We start from the raw sequence: 27,356 nt of genomic DNA, 5'->3' as shown, positions 1-27,356 counted from the left end.
GGGCCAAAAGTGGAGAGAGGAAAAGGGTTATATGGACTATTTACCCCTGCCCCAGCTTCCTATTTAATATTAAATACAAAGAAAAGCATAGGAGAAAAAAACAAAACAAAACAAAATCAAAACCAAACCAAAACTAACAAATTACTGGGTGTCCCAGTAACTTTCTCCTTCCTCTTCCCTGGGAGCATGTGTGTGGACAAGAGTGTGTGCATACAGACAATGCAGGAGTGTCTTCATTTCTTCAGTGGTCCCTTATCTTTTTACCTTGTCTGATGTTATGTGTTCTACCAACCTAATGTACCTCGTTATCAAACCTCCTTATTGTTACAAGGATAAAACTTTTCTTTACACAATAAACCAAAAAGTTCATTCCCACTACACAGAGCATCACTCCTTTTTTACAAGGGTCTTTCAGTTTTCTTCTTTCTTCTCATTCATCTTTAGTCTTATCTCCTCAGACCTGTCTCTTGGTTTCCACAAAAACAGTCAGAGAACCTTAAAATTAAGAGTTACTGTAATTACCCATATAGTGGGTCCATATCGTGGCCCCTGCATTCAGTACATCAACATACTGTGTACTGCAAGGAAATCTATTAGGAATTCTTTTTCTGATCTTATTTTTGTTACTTTCATCCAATGTATTATAATTTCACATTGAAATATCTAGATAGAATGGAGTTCAGCAATCGTGGCCACCTGAAAGCAAATAGATCAAAAAATTCTAATAAAACTGCATCCAGCTCAAGTAGCAACAAACATCTTAACTTGCTCATCTCAAAATCAATAACAAAAACATTTTTAATTTCTTCTTCTCAATATATGCTTTCAAAGTTGATTATTTTATGTTTTTCCCAAGTTCATTTTCCCTTTTACAGGTGGCTTTTCTATGCATCTTTGCATGACTTCTGTCTCTGATGTTTGCAATTACTTCCAGCTTTTTCATTCATATGTACTTCATTACGCTCTTCCAGATGTCATTCAATTCTGGCAACACCCAAATTGCTTGATAGTAACACTTTTAATAAACTGTAGTTTAGAGACTACCATATATATACAGCACCAGACCATATTTTGACTGTCTAGCATCATTTATGTCCAAGCATTTAAACTGGATGCATGTGGAGAATAAAATTTTGTGTACCAGTTTATTGATATTTGACTAAAATCTACAGATTCTACATCTACATCTAAATAATCTATATTTCTTAATTATCGGTATTTGTTAATATTCACTCATGAATTTTATAATGCTTTCAGAAAAAAAAAATTATTCTTTCCTGGTAAGATTTGTCATCTTCCTTCCTTTCATCTCTTCATCATAAAAGTGTCCTTCTTATAGTTTGTAGCCATTGTAAAGTTTTTATAGACTGAAAAAAAAAATAAAAATTTAAGTCCTAAACCAAATATTTTTTGTAAAGTACACCAAAGAAGCTATTGAAATCCTTGTTACGAAAAGCAAGAAATATTTTTTATAAAGAGCTCATGTTTTTCATAATCTTGGGACAAATAGTAAAGCAAATTCTACTTTGAAGTTGCCATTTTGTGTTGAACCCCCAAACAAATGAGGAGGCTCCATAGTCTTCAAAAGATTTGCACAGTGTTTCCTACAGCTCGCATGGCCAAATGGATATTGTTCCCAACTATCCTGGTATGAATATGTGCTAGACTGACCAGATCCAGGTCAGACTGACATGTAGATTATTTTGTGGGGGGTCTCAATCACATGAAACAAATAACATCACCAAATGCAATCAAGCAACATGCTGATCAATCTACACCTACCGTGTGTAGGCACATCTGTTCATGCAAAGGTGCAAAAGTACCTTTCGCCTCTTGGTGACATCTGCTTTTTTCTTCCCATTCACCTATGCCCCTGGAATGCTAAGCCAAAATTATCCCAATATCCTGTCTATTGTACTACAAATTTTGGGTTGTCTGCCAAAGCCTCAAACTATGTTTAAGGCCACTGAGTTGTCACGAGTGTGACAGACGCTTAGATTTAGCCCATGTTTCAATTCTGGCAACTGTAATCAAAGATCCCCAAGAAACTGCTGTGTAATCAGGAAACGTACCATGGTAAGAACACGGGGCTGCTACATCTACTTCAGTCTCTTAATTTGGATGCTAAGGTTTTCCCATGCTTACAACATGCCTTCAGAAAGCACAAGGAATGCTTTTGCGTTTCAGATTCACATTTTTACTATTACAGAATGTGATTATTTTGGATTCACATCTCATGCCCCATCACTTCATACTACCTAGCCTGAAGGTGGCAATCAAATTTTGAAACTGTAGTGTTTAAGTTACTTTGCCCCATTTGAAGTAAGTCTAAATGAATTTCAACACTTTTTTTTTGGTGACAATTTTCAAGTCCAAAAGGACTTGTTGATTTTTGTGTCATATCTTACCACTGTAGGTAAACCAGTATGGTTAGGGCCGGCCTCTTGTCTTCATTCATAATTATTCTTTAACTTAGCATGATGCCATGTGTCCAAAATTCCCAGCTGATCTCAGCATACATTTATAGGTTAATATTTAAACTACATATATATATATTGATTAAAATGTGAATGCACTGCACCACTGACCCTAGAACTGTGAAATAAAGACTGTTTGAGCAAATGGAAGGGGGATATCTTGAGTACTCTGAATGTTTTCACTGACGGTTCCAATGCAAATAAAAATTTAATTACTACATAATCTCACAGTTTCTGCTAATAAAAACATAGCATTTTGATCCAAGAGCTTTTCTTGAGTTCTACTGTTAATAAAAGCGCAGTTTTTATAAAAATATCCTTTGCAGTTTCTCAAATGCAACAGATGGCTGTGTCTTCTCTTGAAAAATATGGAAATAGTGTCATGCATCTCAGAAGTAGTCCATCCATAAGCTTGTGTTTCAAAAGACTATGATTAAAGATAATGTATCTTCTGACAGATTACCGTGTGACTATGAAAGAGAAGTATGTAACATCAAATGAGCTTTCACTTATCCCCAATTTCACACCCAGTCATCATATATATCATAAAACATTGGTATCCCTGTATTACTCCACTTTTAATTTCTCCCAAAGGATGATCCAGTCAGTAGTAAACTCTTCTCTGAATTAAAAGTCACAATTGGTTGAAACTGAACATTTGCACACCAGGCACAGAACAGAGTTACACATATATAGGGTTTTTATCCACATTTGCATGTGGTACTGGGGCAGTTGCACATAATTAGTGCATGGGGTTTTTACTTTTTATCAGAAGTCTGTTACTGAAGTAGGCAGCCCCAAGTCCTGCAGGGAATGTCACATATCCTCTAGATGTCTCTGGAGATTAATTCTGAGAACATTATAACTCTGAGCAGGGTCCATTGTAAGGAGTCAATCATTATATTAGCATTATAGCTGTTCTTCAATATTTGCTCTGTTGGAAGAAACAGAATATCTTTGTGCCTGCAGTCTTGACTCGAGGCTACCCTCCACATGCACACTAAGCTGTTATTTTCTTTTAGATATGTTTCTATCCTAGATTTACCTCTTCATTTTAGCAACAGTATTTACTTTTGTTAACATCTCAGTTACTTACAGTAATATACCATAGTTCTATAATATTCTTTGATATATCCATATTAGAAATTGTGCAGGCAAAATATGGGGTGAAAGATGCATGGCTGAATTTCCACTATGGTAATCTGCTTCACAAAGCTGAATATTACACTACTGATTTTTAGTATCATTATACTAACAACTATCAAAATGTAAATAGACATATACTTTGGATTTACACACTTTATTTTACGATGTTTGCCATGGAAACAGAACAGTCCCCGGGGATAACAGTTTTCCGTAATTTTATAAGTGATTGTACAGCAACTTCTGCAGACAAAACACAGCCTACTACATGTAGTACCATACTGCTCCTCTGTATTGGACCAAGGCATAACTTATCCAAAACCCACTGGTGTCACTTTCCATTTAGTTCAGCTGGCTTTGAACAGGCATTTACGAGACAGCCCCAGAATAGCACAGCTGCATTTGTGCAGATATTCCCATCAGAGGGAATGAAACAACACCCTTACAAAGAACACAGATGTTGAGTTTGAGAGACATACTGTGGGCACACAGACCTCCATTTTTGTAAACTGAAAATGCTACATAAAGATACTTGTTTGCAGCAACAAAAAATGCCATCTCTTGTCTCAAACAGTAATCTGTATTAACTGGAAATAAGCTATCATTCAAGAAAAGTGCAACTGTTTTTCAGTGATTTTGATCTCCAGCTATTACTTACCTTAATTTGTGTTTTGCTCCATTAAAAACACATCATCAAGAACAAATGTGATCAGTGTAAAAAGACATGACAATAGAAAATGTCGTGCTGCCTTTGGACAAGATAGAAAAAAAGCCTGCATGGCATTGTATAGTAGTCACTAGCTAATGTATAAACTCCTTAAAAGCAAATTTACTTCATTGTAAAAACAGTGCTTTGAGCAACCTTGGTGCTTCTCCTTAAGTATAAGCTGAGAGAAAAGAAGAAATAAAAGACACCTTTAGATGAGAGGTTATGTCGTCTCCAAAATCGAGTAAATTTAGTTGCTGTTGCAGCAGAAGAATGTGATAGGAAATTTTAGAGTTGAAGGAGAAATGTCACAGTATTTTGATAAGAGAGCGATGAACTTTTTTTCCCTTGTGCCATTATCAAGGCGAAGCGAACAAAATACATCATTTATAACCCACTGCTCTACCATTATCTCCTGGTGAGACACTTGTTTTAAAACACACAAGGACCTTTTTTCTCTAAGACTAAAGCTCTCTGTGAGGCTCAGTCTTCCTTTATAACCATGAAAGAAAGTTGACACTTGTGTGGGCCAAAGTTTCCAGGCAACCACACAAGGGCACTTATACACCCTCCAGGTCACCCCTCATTCTGAAGTACAGAGGAAGCATATGAACAGTGTGTGTCCCTTTGATCACAGATACCATCTAAAACTGATGTGGAGAGAAAATCCTGCACTTTGGAAGAAAGGCACTACAGTCTCCTCAAGGCTTTTTCTTACCTAATATACTCGGAAACTAAAGGTTAGCATGGTAGTACAGAACTGCTAAAATATTTCTGTCTTACTAGCTACGAAGTGCCACTGACTCCCTCGTGATGTTTAGTACTCTTGTCCATGTACTCCCTGGTTTTGGTTTGCTTTCAGTTGGGTTTTTTGTTTATTTTGTTTTGGGTTTTTTTTGCTTGTTTGTTTTTAAATATCAACCTCCAACACAACAGCTCAGTTGATTTACTGTGCTAACCTATGCTCAAGCATCCAATTGTATACGAGCCCCAGAGCCGTGTACTAGAGAGAATTCAGTAGAGGAAACTTCAAGTAGTATTTATAGACATAGACAAAATTCCACAACCCTTCCAATATATCAAATCCACTATCTAAATAGAAAACAAAAAAATGTATCCTTTTATTTTATGTTGAAAATATTTGTAGTCAAAGCCTGGTGCCTATTAGTATAACCAATGTCTGTTTAGTAGAACAAAACGTCTCTTTAAGTTAGAATTAAATGTACATGATACTAAGTTACCACATCAGAAGATAACAGGGAAGGTATCATGGTACAATATTCTGAAGACCCTCTCATTAGTACTCACATATTTTATTTGTCCTGTAGTATAAAAGTCAGATTCAGACATAAGCAGTCAATTTAACTTATTTCATGAAAACAAATAAAAAGACTGTCTCCAGAAATAGCAGATGAATTTACTGGAGCCCTCAGGTTACTCCACATATCCTACATAAATGTGTTTAAAAGCGCTCAAATGGTTTCTTCTGACTATTAATATTAATGCATTTGCTGAGTCAATGAGGAAAAAAACATGTTATGTGAACAACAAGAAGAACTTTAGAAGGAAAATAAAAGGAAGTGTTATTAATTTACATTGAAATGTGCCACATTTCATTCTAAGAAAAAATTAAGAAAATAGTGACACAAGCCTAATTATAAAAAACTGACTGCTTCAAGATAATTTTTAGATGCACAAACACAGGATATACATTTATGCAAATACTTGTCACCTTAAGTTTCAGTCTAACACCATGTCACCTTAAGTCTTAATACTATGTCACCTTAAGTTTCAGTTGTACATGTAAAAAGTGAGAAGAAAATCTGCAGACTTTTGAACTACTTATCAATGTTTTCATCTGGAGACAGGTTGTCACAAAAAAAACACCTATATCAAAACCCAAATAAAAATAAAATAAAATACTTATTTCTATTTTCTTACTTATTACTTTCTACTTAAACTAACAGGTACTGACATGGTTCTTCAAGTTTTTGCTGATTTCCTCATATTTTGGGAACTTTCCACAAATCACTGAGATGAAATTCCAACCAAATCATTGCCTGATAACATATGCAAAACCTCAGATCATAACAAAATTATGAAACTTAAGAAATAGATTAGTAAGGTGAATATAGTAAACTATTATGTATAAACAGTTTTGTTACCCATTGCACACAAAAAATTTAAAGACAGTGTTAAATATAAGACATTTAAAATCTTTTGTTGAATTACATAATATTTCTCTTCATGTTGTAGAAACAGTGCCAGACTCATTCAGATGGATAGATGTTTGCAGCAAGAAAGACTATTTAGAAGTTAAGCCATTCAGGATTTTGAATGAAGCTTCTTTCAAAGATTTACTGTAAGACTTATGATTTAATTGCCACACTCCAAAGCTGGTGGGCAGGTCACTCTATTACCCAGTTCCTACATTTAACTTTGGTGGAGAGGGTTTGGTCTAAGACCAACAGAGTCTCTCAAAACAGGATGATAAGTTAATTTCACAGTTATCACGAAATAACATATGATATTAGGTGGTAGCAACATGATAACTCCACTGGAAACAATGGTAATTACATAGTAAATCGTATCAATGATACTGCATTATCTCCTAACTGTTCAATTAACTCGTGTCACCACTGCATACTATATTTAGAAAGTTGTTGACGCAATACTTCCGTATCATAATTGCAAAGACAGTTGAAGAAGATAGCACCTATAATTTTAGAAAGTTTCTAATATTACTTGGTGAAACTATTTCTATTACGAAAACCAAACAAACACTGAGGTGAAAAATGAGACCTAAAAACCTGGAAGATACCACCTGAAACAGAAACAGGTTGGCAAGACTGTCATCAAAGAAACTACTTTTTCTTCTTTTATGTAAGGAAGGAGATATTATTTCATAAATTTAATTCCAATTGGTAGTTACTCACCTAAACAAATGGTAAGAGCCCTCAGCCATCACTGAAATAATTACAAATTTAATACCTGAAAAAAGTAACTTTTCCTATGCTGTGCAGGTAGTCTGATAACTGTAGATTACTTTATACTAGGAGAATATGCCTAAATTATAAAATAGCACAAGTATAAGCAAAAAACTGGACCTTTTCTCTAACTCACTCAAAATGTTACAGTTTCACCAGGAACACAACTAGCCTTCTCATTTTCACTCACACAAATCAAAAGTCCGGGAAGGTGAAAGGAATTACTCAGACATAAAATGGAATAAAATCCTGTCAGGAAACATGCACAGCTATTTGTCTTGTTATTGCCATTTAATATTCAAGACTGCAGGATAGGATTGTTCTCTTTGAATGGTGTCATGTTCTGTTTGTCCATACACCATTACTTCAACAAGTTTATTCTTAAGCACTGTTTTTTGAGTACAGAATTAAATCATCATGTTTGTACCAACAAATGAGAGTTATAGCTAGTTCAAAGCTAAGACAGATGGAAGGTGTTATCCTGATTTACACCATCTTAAAATCTTGCTCTGCAATAGTCCTTTCTGCGAAAGAAAGGGCCAGTACCCATGAGTCAATCCTTAAATACCAACCAACAGAAAGTTTTAAAAGTCTCTCCATGATAAGGATGCTTTGGGACACAAGCACCTAAGAGAAAAAAATTTTTGAAAATGTCCCAGAGTATCTTCATGAGAAGACCTGTGGTACTTAAAGCTTTAGACTGCACAGCAATATTTACCTGCAAAAGAAACACTTCTGAAGCATGAAGTTCCTTTTGCCGTATTTTTCAATTTTCCTTTGTGACAATGCCATTTCATACAGCTTGTTTGGATTTAGAGCACCTCTTTCAAGGCCAGCTCCACCTACTTTTTCATCTCTGCTCATACCAGTTTTGTCGTTATAAAAGCACAAAGGAATCCTCATGATTTTATCGCATGACTCATTTCCAGCAAAACCAACACACATAGTTTCAATTCGATATGCATGAGAGATGTGTAAAACTATAGACTTGGGACTCTGGAGGACAAAATAAGCAAAATATGTAACCATTGTATCTGAATCACAATGGAAGTAAAACTCTAATTTTAATACAAAGACTGTAGAGTGAATACACAAACACCAGAAAGACTAAAGCTATCAGACTACATCCTAGACTTGTCCTTGGCTGTCCTAAGAATTTACTGCATAACTGTCATCTATAGTGGTCAGCTTGTGCTACAGAGGCACAATATGCAGTTCAAGCAATGCTTCCATTCCCCCTTCCCAGCAGCCATCCTCCTCCCAGGGATTGTGACACTACTCATCTCCTGTGCATGGTCCTATCCAACTGCTTCTTTGGAAGTTATGGGTGTCACATTGGAAGCTAAATTATTGGCAAATAAGGAAATCCACAAAGTTCAAATTTAGCCCAAATCTATTCCAAAACATTGATATGAATAAGGTACGGTAAAAATTCCTCAAAACTCAATGTCTCTTGTGCTAATTAAGCATTTGAATTTATGCCGACTCCTGTCATACATCCATCAAGTCACAGAATAAATGTACCAATACAAAAACAAAAGAAGAGACATCAGCAAGAGTAAACACAGAAAAACAAAACCAAAATATTCCCCCCAAATTGTAAATAATTTAGTAGGTTACACTAAAAAAAAAAAAATGGAAGGAAAAGAGAAACCAGCTCCATTTTCAATTTCTAATGGGAAAACAGTGCGGTGGAAAGAATCCATACTGCTCCAAATTGGATGACTTCTGGAGCTTTTTTTTTTTTGCTATTTATGGTATATTTATATTTTTTGATTTGGCAAAGATCTTCTGATTTTTGAGGCACATGAGACATGAGTTCAACTTTCTGAAAGTGGTCTGAATTATAAAACCACAAATCAAACAATCCTGATGTAGTACACTCTGTTGCCAACTTCTGCCAACTAATGTTGCAGATAATAGTGAAGCTGAAATTAAAAAAAGGGTTGGTTTGGGTGTCTGGGATTTTTTGGTTGGTTTTTTTTTTTTTTTTTTTTGCTTTACCATCTTCCATAGAATTTTTGAGAAACAAGACATTTCTTTTGAATCAGATATCCATTATCAATTTGGACAGAGAGCGTCTGAACCACTATTATCTGCAAATGATTTATGAGGGCAGGTATTTCTCTACCTGAATGTTTTAGTGAAACCATAAATATAAGTAGAGGGAAAGATTCAAAGAAAAAGCCTTGAAAAATATTTTATATGGGAAGCTACTTCCATCTGATGAAAATTTTAATTCACCATTTATTTGTTTGTAAAGTATTTTCATGTTAGCCAGATCTATCCTCCTTTCTTACTGATATTTTCAACATATTTACTATAAATACTTATGTATTAATAAAATATACTGAACTAAGCCAACTGATCAGATGTCTTCCCATTGACATTAACTAAGAACATATAAGACTCTGAACCATTATTCAGAAAAAAAGTCCATTCAATATAGCACTGTAAACCCAGAGTTTTAAGTTGTTCATGAAGAATGTTCTCAAAAATCCTTAAAGCAGCAGTATTCCCTTTTCTGTTACATAACCCGCAACATATTGAGCATCAATAAGGGAGTCATCCTTTGGGAGTCATCCATCTCCTCATCTAAAATCATGTCAGTAAGTCCTTCTCCTAAATGGAGAAGGATGGTTTTATACAACATCTGTATGTGGAGTACCTACCTTAAGGTGGAGTAGGTATACTCAGCTCCTTCAGACTTCTCTTCCAGACTAAGTTTGCTGAGACCTTGAGATTATATTGGAAGCACCATAGAGTAGTATTGATATAAAAATTCAAACCCAGTGTAATGACCATTTTGATTTATGTTATTGTCAATTTCCAACATAGCCTATTTTATGTAAAAGACAAAAGGAAAAAGCAGAAAAAAAGGTCTGTTCTCCATGGAATTGATTTTTTAGTTGTTAATTTCATCCTCTAGATGAAATTCATGTTTCTCTGAGCTTCCTTTTTACTTTTTTCTTATTTCTGTTTATTATTTCTATTCATTTATTTCTGTTATTATTAATTAGATCAAAAATAAGTTTCTATAAATTGAAATGGAAAGAACCTTTTATAGTACTGTAAATGTCTTCAGGCAAAGTAAATGTTAGGGGGAAAAGCATGTACCTACTAACATTCAATTGCTAAAATAGAAATCTACATGCATGTGTTTCAATATACTGCCTTTATTTGGATGTTTAGATACTTATCTAACAATCAACTAAAATGCACACATGCCGGATTATATCCTGTATTTACACTTCTAATAATGTATGTATTAACCATGTTTTCTACCAGAAGACTTCAAAATGCTGGAAACATAAAAGGGAATCAAGCATCACATCTTCCTAATATATCAAGGTAATACTAGCCTTCTTTCACAGTTAATAAAAACAATTTATCAAACCTAATTGAAAGTCTTTCAGTTTTGTGCAGCTTGAGTTGGACTTGACTTTAGAACTTGACTTCCAGCATGTTTCTAATTGACCAGTGAAGCCCTTTACCTGCAAAAATCAGGACCTATATACTCAGAATAGGGGAATGGAAAATCAGGGTCAAATTTTAGGCGTCAGGAAGCTGGTCAGTGTCACAGAGAAAATAACTCTGTATACTTTTTATATTATGCATTTAAGTCTCAAAAACCATCTGGTTTTCATACCATCCATTTTGAAAACTGAAGAGAATAGAGAGTTTTGTTTGCTTTGTATAACACAAAATGTATAACTGTAACATGTTTATGATTTCTTTGCTTCTATAATAAGTATTATTCTTAGCTATGAAAACACAATAAATATAATATTGCCCAAGTAATCTGGGGAAACAACTTTCACCATGGTGAAGACCCCATTAGGAAGACATGCAAGATCTTACTCAGATTTCCTTCCTTCTATTTATTGCATAAAGGATCATACATGGAATCCACTCTACTGGCTGTAGAAGAGTTCATGAAAGGCAAAAGAGGAGCCCACAGGCCTTTCACACCCTTTTTCAGCTCATTGCAAATGGTGTGTTCATCACAGAGGCTAAATCCTTCCTGTCAAAATATGAAGAGTTCAGTCAGGGCTGGTAATCCAGCACAAGGAGGAGGAGGAGGGAGAAATTAAATGGCCAACAACTGCTGCAATAAGGGTGTAAAGAAAAGAGGAGACTGCCACTGCAGTGGGGCTACACAGAAATACTTAGAACATCCTGGAAATAACAACGTTCAAATAAAATACTGTGATGAAAAAATGCTACATTTTATTAATGCATGGTTATGCAGTAACATAAACACATAAAACATATGAATTGCCAGAAAAAATATATTCTCTGTGTATGGCTACAAATAACCATATTTACAATTGATGGGTTTTGCATGACCCTATAAAACAGATATTATGATACACAGGATTTTAGCAATATAGTTGCTAGAGTGAACAAGAAAACCATTTTCCATCAAATTAGTGCCTCCTTCTCCCTAAAAAGTATCTGACTAAAGCAGAGATAATGTAAAGTTCAGCTATCAAAAATGGCTTCATTAAGAACTTTAATGAAGCACATGGGAGCCATTTATTGACTCCTCAACTATTAAGACATAGCATTATTACTGCTTTAATAGTATTTCCATTTTCATTTAGGAAATAACTAATCAAGGGATCAATGTACCAAAGACTTTATTTTCTCTCCCATGGGTCACTGAAAGTACATTTTTTAAAATGCAAAAAACGTAAAGGCAATTCCCCCCAGTGCCATATCACATAAGCAATTTAAAGAAATAACAAGGAATGCTAAAGGTCAATGGCTCCTGATCTAAGCCATGTTATAAAACAAATGAAAATTGTTCATGGTAATTCTACCTTTCTGGTGGAAGTAAGAGATCGCTTTCACATCAAAGAGGCTTACCTCCAAAGTATGCAAAGCACCTCCACCCTGACCTGCTGTCAACCTGTGAGACATTTCTATTTCTCAGCCTCACTTAGAATGCAAACTACTGTTTTCCTGGTAGTTCTCACAGCTCCACTTCCTTTGAGGTACAGATGTGTAGCCAAAGAACCCAATCAGATAACACCCATTTACATATTTATAAAGTCTCCTGTAAAATCTCGTATCAATTGTTGCCACTATATATAGTCCTTTCAAAGTATCTTGTGGGCACAAGCGCTCCACTGCACTGCTCCCTTCAGGAGTCCAGATATATCGTATAATGTGATTTCAATGTAAATGTGGCCCATCACACAATCATACCACTTCACAAACTCTTTTCTGCTGGGGTAGCTTAAATCTAAACACACTCAAGCAGCTTGCTGCACTGGAGCAAGATTTCCTCCACATAAAAAAAGTCAAAACCCCCAACACAACAATGCCAAGGAAAAAAAATCTGAACATTTTCTGCAGAAAGATGGGCCGTCTCCAAATCCTTGTGCCCTATCAGACAAATTAAAGTAAATCAAGCATGAAATGAAGCAGAAGAGCCCCGAGATAAGGCTCCTTTAAGTCGTTTACAGATTAGGATAGAGAGAGGTGCATCTGGTCTCTGGCAGTGAAGGAGGCCAGTTTCTCATCTCACAATAGCAGCCTGTGTATAGGATTACCTTACCTTGTCACTGACAAGGGAAAAAGCGCCTGCAAAATGTCTCTAACTAACTTCCTAATGTTCCCAGCTAAGTTCTCTTATTAAAGTATTAACTGTTACAATGATAGAAATAAATTTTGATAAAACAAAATAAAAACAGACACGAGTCTGATTTATGAGCTGGTCAGACACTGATAAACTGGAGGCTCTGCTACCAGCAGATGAGCCTCTTCGCTTATCAGTCAGGATTTCACTGCTAGAGACTGCAGATAACTTCCCAACTGGAATTAGTGATTCAGTGAACTGTATGTTACTGGTCAGACTGGTGCTCTAACAGCACCTAAAAAGGCTTCCTGTGTTATCCGATGGGATTTTGTGCAGCATGCAGTGAGACGTTTCCCTGCTGGAAGTGATGGTTGAGCTCAGAAGTCTGCACAGCTTATGGGTAAACTGGTGCTCCTGCGGTGGCAAACCAGCCTCACTCCTCTTATCAGCTTCTACAAATTGCAGGCCTATCTTCCTGCCTTCCTTCCTTAGGAAGACGTGTCTCTCCTGCAGCGCCATCATCCACTTCTGCTTCTGCCCTGTGGTCCCTGTACCCCAGAGACCATACCAGTGTTCCCATGGGTGACTGGCTCCCACTATTCCTGTGCCATCCTATGGGCGAGACCTGCCCAGCAGTGCCCAGGACAGCATCCTGGCCAGCCCAGCAGAGTCTCAGCTGGTGGCACTGGGAGCACTCCAGCATCGTGCTGAGGACGGCTGCCCCAGGCTTGCAGAGGTAAGGCAGTCCTGGCAGTCTCCCCTTTCCATACACTTCATCCTTACCACACTCAGCACCATGTAAATGGGACAAGAATATGCTGCCTAATGACACTGCTCTGGATGTGCCCCTAGTTCTGGTGTTGTGTGCTCCCTACAAATGCAATAACTGCTCTGGTGCAAAGACACATCTTAGCACTTTAACAAACCGAAGTAAGGGTTCTCTAGGAAACCCAGCAGTAATCAAGAAGTGTTATTTATTAAGAAGAAAGCAGGTAGATGCAAGCTATCACATACTCATAGCTGCATATGTACAAATCCTTCTTCAAAGGAAGCTATGTAACAAATCAACTTAAAATTAGTGCCTGCTTTATAATTTCCAGCTTTTAGTCCTCTTTGTGAATACTGGAAAAATAAAATGCATTTCTGTGGACAAAAATAACTCAGTCTGGATACCAAAATAGCACTATTAAAAAGAAAATAAAGTATTTTTCACTCCTTAAAGACATTTTACGTCACCTGTCCTTACACAAGGAATGAAGACCTAGAGGATCTCTAATTCCAGTGCCAATGTATGTACTGGGTGTTGTGAGGGTGAAACCACATACTATGCTTTTAAATTTGCTGCAGCTCTAGAGTGAAGAAAAAGTCCCAATATTACACTACCACAAGCTAGAACTAGATTGAGATAGCACTAATTTACCCTCAAAGCTCTACAGAAAAGGTGTATGTGCACCCTTATGTGCCAAATGAGAGTATTTTAAAATAGACCTTAATATTTATTACTTATATGCAAAGACAGAAATGACACAGAAAGCAGAGTATAATTTTACTGAACTAATCCAGAAAGAATGTAGGGCAGGATAGAAGCAAGTATGAAATCGTCCTTCAGGCTTTAACTGCCAGACCCTAAATCGATGGTGCTTCAGGAAATCTTTCTAAATGTATGAAAAAAGGAAGGCAGAATGCACTGCACCTCAGCCCAATGCACCTTCTCCAACCAGCCCTCCACACCACACTGGATCTCCTCTTACATTCTTCCTGCATGTCTGGGATATTTGTAAGAATGTCTCCAGCTCCACATAATGTTCACCCCAGCTGAACTGAGGTGGGTTCTGTCCCTCCAAAGCTGCCTACGCTCAGACTCCTCTGAAGCAGTGATATCCCCGTACTGGCCTTGCATACTGCACACTCCATAAGGTTTTGAGGATCAGCGGTTTATTTTTTTTCTGAAGACTATTTCACTGCCTTTTCATTTGCCAGGCATCACTCATTGCTATGAAAATGAAAAATGTGCCATACTATCACCCAAAGATCTCACGAGCTAACTGTGTTACAAACAGGACAGGTGGATGAAATTATGCATGGAAACACTCCCACAGGAGGCACCTTTCATCCTTTGGAAAGACTGTCTGGACAAGGGAATGGGAAATGAAATTTCTTTCCTCACTAACTGTCAAGACTAATTTCATCTGTCCCCAGCACTTTCAAGCACAACGCCTCCTTCCCAATGAGAAGGATGAAATTCTGTTTATATGTGAAAAATGACTGCTCTCATTTCACTTCTTACTCTACCTTTTAAACATACACTGAAAAACTGCACCAGTGCAGTATCTTATTCTGACACACATGATGAAACCATGATGAAAATTTATGGAGTGTCTTATTCTGTCTGCATTTTGTATGAATGAATAATCCAAAAGGTAAAAGTGCCCAAGCCCTCTCTATGAGATGAACACAGGTTATTTGCAGTTGATGCTCTTTTCAGAGCCGTATGCCAGTGACATATGAAGGCACTGTGAAACACAAATGTGATCTACCTGTGTTTTTCACTCATTTATTTATGTTAATTTTGATGTTTGCACAAATATACAAAGGGTTTGTGGCAAAGGAAGAACAAAGTATTTATATTTGTACCCCAAAATTATTCTCAGCAAAATGAGTTAATAATTCTTTTCTGTGCAGAGAACTGATACATTTACACATCTGTGACCAATCGATGATATCTAACAAGCACTTACTGCTTGCTGCTTTCAAGTAATAAACTAATTTAAATTATGCCAAAAATGGGCATGCCTTATTTTCCAATTTATTAATACTATGAGAAAGTGACATGTTTACATGATATTTGTAGTGCACCTATTTTTGTAGTAGAGTCACAAAATTCTTAGGACAAATTTTTGTTACCTCATTTTATCTGAAAGATTCAAAACTATTTCACACTACATACATATACTATATTACGTAACACAATTTCACACAAGTTCCTTTAAAAGCTGTAACTGCTGCCATTTCCAAAAGCATTTCCAAACTTGATAGTCCTTCTGAACTATACATGCAAACCAGATTCTTATTGCTATATATGACTTAGAATGGGATATTGTTATACTAAATTATATGGATATTAATGACTTTAAATGCTAATAAGCGACAACTGTATAGAATCACTTTAGTATTGATTGCAGTGCTGATTAACTACTTGCAGATTCTTGTTAAAAAACCAAAGGAACTGAAGTAGTTCTAGATCCATCAGTAGTTTTGGTGATCTTTACTGGTCAGTGCTAACAGTGTAGTACATAATAAAATGTAGTATGACCCTGCTTAGGAATAAATGGAAGACGGCATTTTAGTCCGGCGGCCTCTATCAACAAACCAATAAGAGCATTATACAGTTTTCTTGTTTTTACCAAAAACTAGACCTTTGACCACCACCATCATTTTCAATTATTTTTCTGTTCCATTCTCACAACATTCAAAAGCAACAAGTAAGGTTTCAGAACGCTCATGGATCTGATATGCTAAAATGAACTCCACAGATTAATGGATTCTGAAAATACAAAATGCCACTCTGCTTTCTGTTTTATACATGTATTACCTAGTGCAAAGCTTCTGATGAGAGATCCTCAAAGCCATGGGGATCTGCAACACAAACAAACTTTCTCTGATAATCCAGTATACTACAGACAGATGAAGAACTATGTTGGTTACTTTAGACTTCAAGATGACACCAACATTGATTTTTTTTTTTGCAATCAGTACAGTGTAAGTGAGTGCCATGATGCATTCCTTATCGTATCCAGCCATGGAGACTCCCTGTTTCAACATGCATGTACATGTTTACAACTGGGTCAGTAAGTAGGTCATAGTCAAGATGAGTGAAGACCAAGACTTGGGTTCACACTCCAAGGTCCAGGAGATGCCATATGCACTTATACCCTATTACAGTACTTCAAATAGATTTAATTTTCAATTGCTTACCTCTAACCATCTATGAAACAATTTGATGACTTAGCCAGTCTAACCAGAATCCATCTTAACTGTATGAAACTTTTGCTATTCCTTAAAAATATCCTATTAGAGCTACAGATAATATTCAGACACTTTATAAATGAGAATTGAACTATTATAAGGCATGAGCTTAATTTCATTGATTTATACCATAAAGCAGATTTAAACTGACTCATGCACTTCCAAACAAAAACAACACAGTGGAAGACAATTGAATGCATCATACATTCAATATCTTTACAATACCTTACAACATACTCATCTGACATATGGTGTTATATTTTTAACAGGCTTAGGTAATGAATTAAAACAGGATTTGATACATTTAAAGAAGAAATGTAAAAGAGTCATGGTGTATTGGACTCTGTTCCTGTACTGCAGATCTGATTTCACTGAAGCAAAGCTGGTCCAAGTGAGAGAGCTTTGAAGATCACAAACTATTACCAGTAGTTTTAACAAACTGTGTGCAGGATGATCAAGTTTGATAGACTACGTAAGCTCAAATCTTAAAATCAAATCAGCAACACATGCAGCAACTTAAGAGAGGGCAGACTGTTTTACCATAGGTTGTCTTTCTTAAATTCTTGTACCAACATGGTAACTGGGTTTTACCATTCTGAATGTATGTCTACTTTGCATATTCTTTGTGTGGCATAGAGGTATTTGAGGTAGCATAAATATGAAGTATCCTAAGCTGAAGAAACAGTCTAACCAGGGCATCACAGAAGTAAGCAGATTAAATTAATATTACTAATTTCTCCCCCCCCAACTCAATCACAACTAATTACATTAAACCCATTGTTATTCAGCTAAGTAACAGCTCTTCCTGAATCAGTTTCTCCGTGTATCTTAGGAAACGTGTATTCTTATTACATTGCAAGTATAGACAGTTAATGCAAAGTAGCTGAGAGAACTGATTAAAAGAAAGACATAGAAAGATAAAGGTAGGTAAAATGACAGATTACTCTTAGCATCCAGGAAGGCACAATTTTAACAGCTATTGTCCAAGACTCTCTTAAGCTGATTTAAGACATGACCATATATCCCACCAGAGCTTCCATACATTTTTTCAGGTATACTAAAAAAAACTTTTCTGTTAAAATAAAACTCATTTGACATCTTTGTAAACCTATGTTCAAAGGAATCTAGACTTAAGGACTTATGATAAATAGTGCTGAAGACAGACCATCAGCCTAGAGTTCAGGACAGAAACAGACAGAAACAGGCCCCTCTGTGCCAATGTCAGTGGTCTTTGTTGGATGAAGCATATACTTTGCATAGTAGAAGCATTAAACTTCATTTCTGTTGAAATAAAACAACATATAAAGTAAATAAAATGAAGACTGAAACCTTCAGCTGCTCTCTCAACAGTCTCTATAATAACTCTTAAAAAGCACAACAACCAGTATTATTATGCTAAGCAGTACCTATTCATATATTAGCACCCAGTGCTTCCCTCCATAAGCTCATGGTCTTACAAACACTTGAAAAACCCACAAATACTTGTTTTAACAGACTTACAAATACATTCAAGTGTTCTTGACTGTACAAACTTGCAGTACCAAAGCCATTTTTTAGGGGGGTGTCTGAAAAAATTATCATGCAACTGATGTTCATCAAAAAATTGTTGGCTATTTTTACTTCAAGGATAAAAGTGTATTCCTCTCCCAACTCTTTCTTGCACATCTCATATTCTCTCTTTGCACAGATTGCATATTTAATGCCAGTCAGTTTACTAATTACTCCAAAGTTAAAATTAAATCTATATTTATAAACGTAGATGAGGGTTCAATTATTCCTTGCTCTCAGGGCTCTGACACTTGAAGTAGGGTAAGAAGGGGAGCAGTGGAAGAGGGAAGAAATTTTCAAAAATGGTTTAGTTTGAAATACTCTAATTCCCATTAGAAGCATGCAACTACTTTATCTTTCTTCTTTTGCCATTAATTACAAATAAATTCATCTTTCTCTTGTGAAGCCTGAAGTTTGTTGTTGTTAGATGAGTTACATTCAAACTCCAACAAAAAAGATGAAGCCAACATTGAAATTCATCTCACAGTCCAGAATTTACTTAACGGCCAGCCTGTGCGCTGTGATAAACGGAATGATGATCCGGCAACATGTCTTTATCCATGGTTTGCTTTAATTAACGCTGGCTTGTTTGTTGAAAAGATGATTAATATGCCAATGAAAATTGCATAATTGAATACCACAACACTGGCACAATCAGAAAGACACATGCAGTTTTTTGATTAACATTTATTATTATTATTATTATTGTGTGTTTTAATGTACTCTTCTCACTATGAAATGATGCAGTTTTTGACCGAGGTAAGGAAATGCCAGGTTAAGTACAAGATCTTCTGTGGGCAAGAAAAAAGATATGATGCAATTTAAGCATGCAGAAATAGTTGGTCAAGTAGCCATTTTTCCAAACTCAAAATAGAGGCAAAGCCACCTCAGAAAAAGGAAATACAGGAAAAATAACAAGCTATAACAAAAAGCATAAACACAAACATCAAAACCACAAATGGCAAAGACTATTTAATAAAATGTATGAAAAATACAAATAATATATTCAGTATGATAACAATGAGTATATGAAAAGCGGAGGAAAATTTTTAAGAAACAGAAGTTGTAAGAAACTTTTACTGTAAAAGCACCACAGTAATAAAGCACTAAAGGACTATCCCTGTCCAGAACTTCACCTGAACAACTGTCCTAACTGCAATTTGTTAACATATTCTTCTGTTTAATTCATGTTATGACTGGCACAACAGTGCCAATAAGATATATATCAGGTTTTATTTTATCTATACTTGGTTTTCCTCTATTTACCCATCCTTACCATCCAACTTAAGGCAGATATTAATATTATTTAATGCTGATTCTCATACAAAAACTAATTTTAAAGAGCAGGAAGATCCCTTTTTTGAATACAAAGCTGAATTCAGACTTGCATACCAATTCAATAGGATATATAATAGTTTTGTAGACACTTTCTATTCTGGAAATAAGCTAATAGTAAAACTGACAATTTTTGAGCTAAGGTAAGGCAGAAATCTTCGCAGAGTTTTCCTCCAAAATTAGCATCTACTGACTTCATGCTTTCTTCAGTGCTTTAAGCAGGCACAAGAATTTTCTGATAACTGAAGTTCCATTATTTAGATTAATAAACACTCGCACAGGATAACACAAAGCAAATACCGCTGCACCTTTACTATAATCAAATAAAACACCAAGGAAAAATTCCCACTTATTTTTTTCTACAAAAAGCAACACAGGTAGTAAGATTTTTTGCAAGAACTGCTTTCCAAGGATCCTCACATTGTCCTTAGACGGACGAGGGGAAAACGGAAAGAGAAAACTCCCACAGGAAAGGACTGCATGCTCCAGCTGCAACCTTTAATTAGATTTTTGTGGGTGTAAAGGGACCACAGGAGGTACTGCATGCCTCTCAGCACTCCCCAGATAACACCTGATCCTGAGGGCAAGTAGTGAGAGCTCAGCTGAGTAGGTAACACAGCCTGGAAAAGCATGACTGTGCAGTGAGAGAAGGAATCCATACTTCCTGCTTCATCCTCCAATGCTATCTGTTCTGCCCTATGCTTCAAGCACAGATTCCTCAATACTTTGCTTTGAAATTAATATATTTTTGTCGAAAAATCCTATGTAAGGTAGCACATTGGAGACATACGAAACTTACATAATTTCTAAGCAAGAGGATCTCCAAGGTCTCTCCCAGCTCACCTGTGTCTTTGGGAGACACTGATTTTCCAGTCTGCAGTTTAGCTTGGGGGATATTTAAGCTCCTGTATACCCACATTTGCAACTCAGTATCTGGAAAGCACTGGCAGGGCAAACAAGACGAAGGTTTTGCTTTTGAAGACTCACAAAGGAGCCACAGGAGCCACTATTGCAATTCTTCACACAGCTGTTCTTAGGATAACTAGAAAAGGCACTTTACCTTAGGAGGGGGACAGTTTCTCTCAGTTCTTAGAACTGAGAAAAAATACAAGCTGCCATATCAATTAGGGGCAGAGAACCATATCTACTGAAGAACTGTCTGAATGAAAAAAAAAAAGCACTTTGGAAATATTTGATTGCTAAAAAGGTACAAACATTTTAAATGAAACCATACAAAAATACTTGAATAAAATCAAAACAAGTTAGAAAGCAGATCTGAACTGAAGAAAAGTTCATTCTTAGGCATAAATCCCTGACAAGAGCAACCATCAAGGAACTTCTTCAGCTTTCAAGGAATGTAAAACTTCTCAGGGGCATGATCTGGGGAAGAATGAAGTGGCTGGAAGTGCTGAGGCCCCCCATCATATGCAACATCTATACCAGGAGAGACTCAGCCCCATACGAAAAGCTGTCAGGGGAAATACTACCTTGTCCACTATGGGGACCCATAACCAGATCAATCGTTTCAGCTTCTCTGATAATGTAATCTTGCAACTTGACTGTTTTCCAAACATCTTCAAGGTGTGGTATCAGCAGATTCGAACTTTAAGTTATAATAGATACCATTGTTCATATCACTGTGTAGATTGCAGAGGCACATACTGCACATACCGCTTAACTGCAGACCATACCTGCTGTCCTGGACCTTTCTAGGTACGAATTTAATAGGTCTTTTTCCTAAAATTTTGCATGAAAAATGCATATTAAAAAATATAACAATGTTCAGCTCTACAGCTACAAAGTTTGTTTCATGTTTTTGCTTTTTAATTTATCTTACTTTTGAAGTAAATAAAATATTTTGCTTTTTTAGTTCTCAGAGTTTTTCCTAAGTACTGTAAGCTTTCTGTAGGGTTGCAGAAGTAATAGAGGTGATAATGTGGAGGTATGTAAAAGCATGATCAAGCAAGTGTAGTAATAAAGAGTCCTCCACTTAAGGAACCAGAGATCACCAAATGAAATATTCAAACAGCAGATTTAAAATACACCAAAATAAAGTTATTTTTCTGCCCAACAGCAGGGCAAGAGTGTGAAGGCCAAAGCTATAACAAAGCTATAGCTATAGAAATTCATACAAGCAAAGTTCATCAAGATTATCAAGTGTTAATGTAAAGATGCAACTTGTGATCAGGGAAGCTGCAGACTGCAGAAGCCAGGTAGGTATAATAGGGGAAACACCTCTGTCTGCCTGCCATGTGCTTATCGTCTATCCCAGTTCATCCATTACTGGCCACTGCCACAGATGGATACGATTCTAATTAGTTCACTGCTGCCCAGTAGACCCTTAAGACATTTCTTCTGCAAATTCAATGTACGAAACTTTTTAACATTTTCTAAAAATTTGTCTTCCACAGTTTGCAATCACTATAATTCTTTTTCACTTTTTTTTTCTTTTTTTTTTTTTTTTTTCAGTATTTTTCTGCTATAGAGACATATGAAACCTAGTATGTAACTGGTTCGGTCTCACTGCAATGTCAGACAAAGAATTTAATTCCTGAGTAGGTTTTAGGCAATCAAAAGAAGCATACACTTTTTTTCCTAGAGGTTTCTAAAACTCTTTCCCAACTTAGTATTATTTTAATAACCTTAATCAAATAATTAATGAAGCTATTGAGTAAAGACAAATAAATAAATCCCTACCAAGAACAGGTCTCTTTACATCACTGCCAGATGGTGCCCTAAAAATTCAGCACTCTATTATTTTATGAAAACCTTTTGTTAATGATTTTGAAGCTAGATTCACTCCAGGTGATTATGCCCACATATACAGCAGTTTGAATTAATCAGTTTGGGAGTATGGTTTCCTGAGGATCAGATGTTTTATTAAACACAGATATCAGATTTCTTCTTTACATATTATGTAATTCAGTATTTAAATATCCAATATATATTGCATTAGGTCTCTTTATTAGAGATGTGTGTTTATCATTTCTGATACTTCCTTCATCTAGAGAACAGACTGAAGCATTGTGGACATGTGAGTTTCACTGACTTGGGAAGGGCTACTTTCTGATTAACTGTTCACTAAATCAGTGAGGCACTCCCTATGTAGCCTACCAGTTTCTGGACTTTTCATTCCATATACTTTATTCACCCTCTTTCCTGGCTTGCAAGCTGAATTGTAGGTCAGGTTAATAAAATTAATTACTTTAGTCACCTGTTCAATTATTTTCTTAACAATTCTGATGCATATTACCGTGTTTGTGAATGCTACCAATTCGTTATATTTCTTCGCATGTTCTTTTTTACTGCAAAATGTTTTCTTCTATTAATTCCATATGCTGTTTTTCAAAGATTTGCTTCAAAAGAAATTATTTCCTTGTCATCATAGGACACATTCCTACAACTGTTCCAAAGAGGGACAATGTTGTGCCAATATTTTAAAATCAGGAAGAGAATGGCCTGGATAACTGACCCGTCAGTCTGATACTGATACATATGACAAAGCAGTTTGAACGAATGATACACAGCTTAATAAGGAATTAAATAAAAGTAATAAAATTACTGCTAATCAACATATGCTTGGGGAAAACATATTAAAATACTCACTTTGTGTTTTCTATTAACCAAGTCATGCTTAACTGATAAAATCATATGCCACCACTTGTCACATTTACTTTTCTGTAATGTTTGACTTAATACAATGTTCCATTTTAATTAGGGGTAAGACACCACTAGCCAAAAAATAAAGTTTAGTAGAAACTGGACAAATGACAAATATGAACGCTGCTGGTCACTGAGTGGATATATTTCTAGTGAAGCCTGGAAAGCGCTGGCTCTTGATTATAGTACTTAACATAATTATGAATGAATTAGAAAAAGGAATCATCATTTAATGATAAAGGCTGAGGAAAAGAAAACAATTGGAGAGGACTAAATAATGAAGAAGGCTGGTACAGGACAGCATAATTAGCTGGCAAATCTGGACTTGCTGCATGTGTGTGGTAATAGAGAAAAACAAAGTGCCCACGGGACCAAACAATGCAGGACATACCCACAGGGCAGGAGACTCACTTCTGAGAAGCACTGGCTCCAAAAATGTTTGGGGATTCGGGCCTCTTATCAGCTGAACAGGATTTCCCAATTGAACACTGTAGCCGAAAGTGGAAATGCACAGTAGCGAGTGCTACTGAACAGTAGCAATGGAAATACATCCTGATGCAGTGGAAAGGTTATATTAAAGGGGTAAGATGCCCTGGCACTGCTTTACCATAATTCTGTGGCCAGTTTTCTTTCTCTGGTTCCCAGGAAAAAGAAAGCTGAAAACTTTGAGGATGTTTATTGGAAATACAATAAATTAATTAAAAGGCTGGAAAAGATGTCTTATAGTAAAAGAAAAGAAATTAAGTCTCCTCAGATTATTAAAAAGAATGCTATGGTTTGACTTGGACGTGAACATACATAAAAGATGAAAATAAATGTATGATAGTGTTCTTGATCAAGCAACAAAAGGTACAGCCAAGATGTTATTACATATTACAATGGCTGAAAACTTCAAGTAGGCAAATTTATAGTCATATAGGCTAGACATTTTTAACAGAATTCTCCAATATCAAATCAAACTATCAAAAATACAATAGGTATTTACAGAAAATCTAAATTCAAAATTTAAATTTCTCTACTCAGCACTGGTAAGGCTACACCTGGAGCACTGTGCCCAGTTTTGGGCTTCCCTGTACAAGACAGACATGGACTACATGTCTGGGGCTACAAAGGTGATAAAAGGATTGGAGCATCTCTCAAATGAGGACAGGCTGAGCAAGCTGGGACTGTTTAACCCAGAGAAGAGAAATCTTAGGGTAAATCTCACCCATGCATACAAGAACTTGAAGGGATGATGTAAAGAAGGTGGAGCCAGGCTGTGACAGGACCAGAAGCAGTGGGCACAAACTGAAGCACAGGAGGTTCCCTCTGAATATCAGGAAACACTTTTTCACTGCGAGATGGTTGATAGAGGTTGCCCAGAGAAGTGCAGCCTCCATCCTTGGAAATGTTCAAAAGCTGTCTAGACACAATACTGGGCAATCGGTTCTAGGTAGCCCTGGGTTGGACTAGATGACCTTAACAACTCTGTGACTCCATGATTCTGTGGTAGCTGGGCTCAGGTGGTACTGGTTACTAGAGCATCCTAATCCTGGAGTTTGATAAGAAGGGGACTGTGCTACAAACCATGTTGTTTAATGTCTTCATCAATGACCTGGAGAAAAGGTTGGCATGCAGTGTCATCAAATTCGCAGATGATGTCAAACTGGGAGGGAATTCATGCAGAGGCAGCCCTGTCATTCAGAGCTGCCTAGATAACTGGGAGGAAGAGGCTTCCAGGAACTTCATGAAACTCAATGAGGAAAAATACAATGTCCTGGGTTTGGGAAGGGAGGAACCTTTGCAGTAGTACAGACACTGCCTGGCTGGGGAACAGATCTGCTGGAAAATACCTGGGGGTGTTTGTTGACAGAAAGCTGAAAATGACCCGACAGTATGTCCTGGCAGCAAAGAAGGTCAACAGCTTCCTGGGCTGTATTAACAGGACCACAGGCAGTAGACCAAGCGAAGTGATTATCATCCTCTGTTTGTTAGACCACATCTGGAATACTATATTCCAGTACTGGGAATTAGTTTTTAAGATGCTGAGAAACTGAAGCAGTCAAGCAAAAGACTATCTAGATGGTCAAGATGGCTGGACCACTTACCCTGCAGAATATAGAGGGAACTAGACTTGTTCAGTCTAAATAAGAGAAGACTTCAAGGGGACATTAACACAAGCCTTGCTGTTAAGAGGAGATAATCAAGAAGGTGGAAGCAGGCTTGATGCATGCCAGGAGGACAAGAAACACCAGACATGAATTTGAACAAGAAAGACTCAGAATGGATATGGGGGGATACTTTTTATTATCAGGATGGCAAAGCATTGAAACAGGTTGTCCCAAAAACACATGCATTCTCCATCCTTGGAGATTTTCAAGATCCAACAAGATAAAGGCCCAGTCCTCCTGGTGTAATCTCAGAGTCAATCATGCTTTAAGTAGGAGGCTAGACCAGAGATGCCCTGAGGTCCTTCCAACCTGAAGTATTGTAGGGTAAAATATTGTTTTAAATGTATGCTGTGCTTCAAACTGTAACTAAATTCTGCCCTAAAATATACCTTTTGCTTTATGGCTTGTCAAACTGGATGTTTTCTCCTGGTCTTTTAATTTATACACTTTATGAATTTCTCATTTTCCTACATGCTTTACTTAGTAGACTTAGTTTCAAATAGCCTACATGTGGTGAATGAGCGGTTTGGCCACTTAAAAATGCACAAACAGTTGCGCATGTAGCTGTTATTAAAGCAGAATTTACATTTATCAATGCACTGATGTCAAGTTGAAAAAACCACCCTAAGAGAAGGGAGATGACAGGAAAAATATCAAACACTAACACAACTCTTTTAAGTTTTCCTTCTTTTTCTCTGCAAAAGCATCAGAGAGATTGAAGAAGAGTAACCTCATTTAAGACTCCCTCAAATTTGAGTTTTTAACAGACCATGAAGCATTAGCTTGCTATTCACATCAGCCTAATGAAGTGCCTTTACATTTAAGGCAAACCACAGACACAGTACAAAATCCTCTGCTGTATCTTTCCAGGATAACCCCTATAGTAGGTGATCATACAGCTTGTGGTTACCTGTAAGAAATTTTGTGAACAAGCAGAATTGTACGTGACTCATGGTTACTGTGCTCTCATGATTTACACAACTTAATAAAAGAAGCTCCAGGAGAAAATGAGACTAACATAATCACATAGCATCCAATATACAGAAAAGTGGACTGCATTGTACATTAAATTAACATCATAATGGAAACAGCTCATTGGATGTCATTCCCTAGAGCCTCTGACTTGGCCACTTGTCATGGATTTTGGAAATACGTTCTACTTCACATTTTTAAGCCCTATGGAGACAGTATCATCAAAGGTTCAGCATCAAACCAATTCATTGTTTTCATATCAGGATCTTTCTTTGGTTGTTTTAACTGAGTGGGGATCCCAAGATATAAAAGCTGTGGAAATAGCCAAGTCTTGTGTTCCTGATGACTTGGTACTTCTACCGAGACTCAAGGTGCATGACTGTTTCTGTAATAAACAAAATACCATTACAAACATTAACTACATAGCCTCAAAAGCCCTAGTGAGTGATGCATTCACACACAGAGTGGGATGTAAATCTGCAAAAAATAAGAAAAATGTATCTACTGTTTTATTTTCCTTTAGATATACTATGGATGTGAACATGATTTCCAGAGTTTTGATAGCCTAACATCCTCAAACACTGTAACTGTAATTGCATTGCTCAGTGTGTGCAGAGAAAAAAAAAGAAATCAAGCTGTAGACATCTTAAGCTAGGTAGAAAGAACTTTGCTATTTAAATCTAGAGAAGTTGTTCCCTCTATGTGACTTCGTTGGTCATGATGCAGTTCTGCACAGAAGAAGAAAATAAGATTTAAGATACCTTA

At 36.5% G+C, this 27,356-nt stretch overlaps 1 protein-coding gene across 4 annotated transcripts in view; it reads right to left on the bottom strand.

The window, feature by feature from the left end:
- ZFPM2 (zinc finger protein, FOG family member 2) overlaps positions 1-27,356 on the bottom strand; it is a 308,046-nt gene that overhangs the window by 178,450 nt on the left and 102,240 nt on the right. The gene's annotated exons all lie outside the window — the stretch shown is intronic.

This window comes from Pipra filicauda, unplaced genomic scaffold (genome assembly GCF_003945595.2).
Source record: "Pipra filicauda isolate LSUMZ 115617 unplaced genomic scaffold, ASM394559v2 scaffold57_size4234018_pilon, whole genome shotgun sequence".
In the NCBI taxonomy this organism is placed as follows: Eukaryota; Metazoa; Chordata; class Aves; order Passeriformes; family Pipridae; genus Pipra; species Pipra filicauda.
Note: the sequence above shows the minus strand (reverse complement) of the source record. Positions and strands in the feature narration are given on the sequence as shown.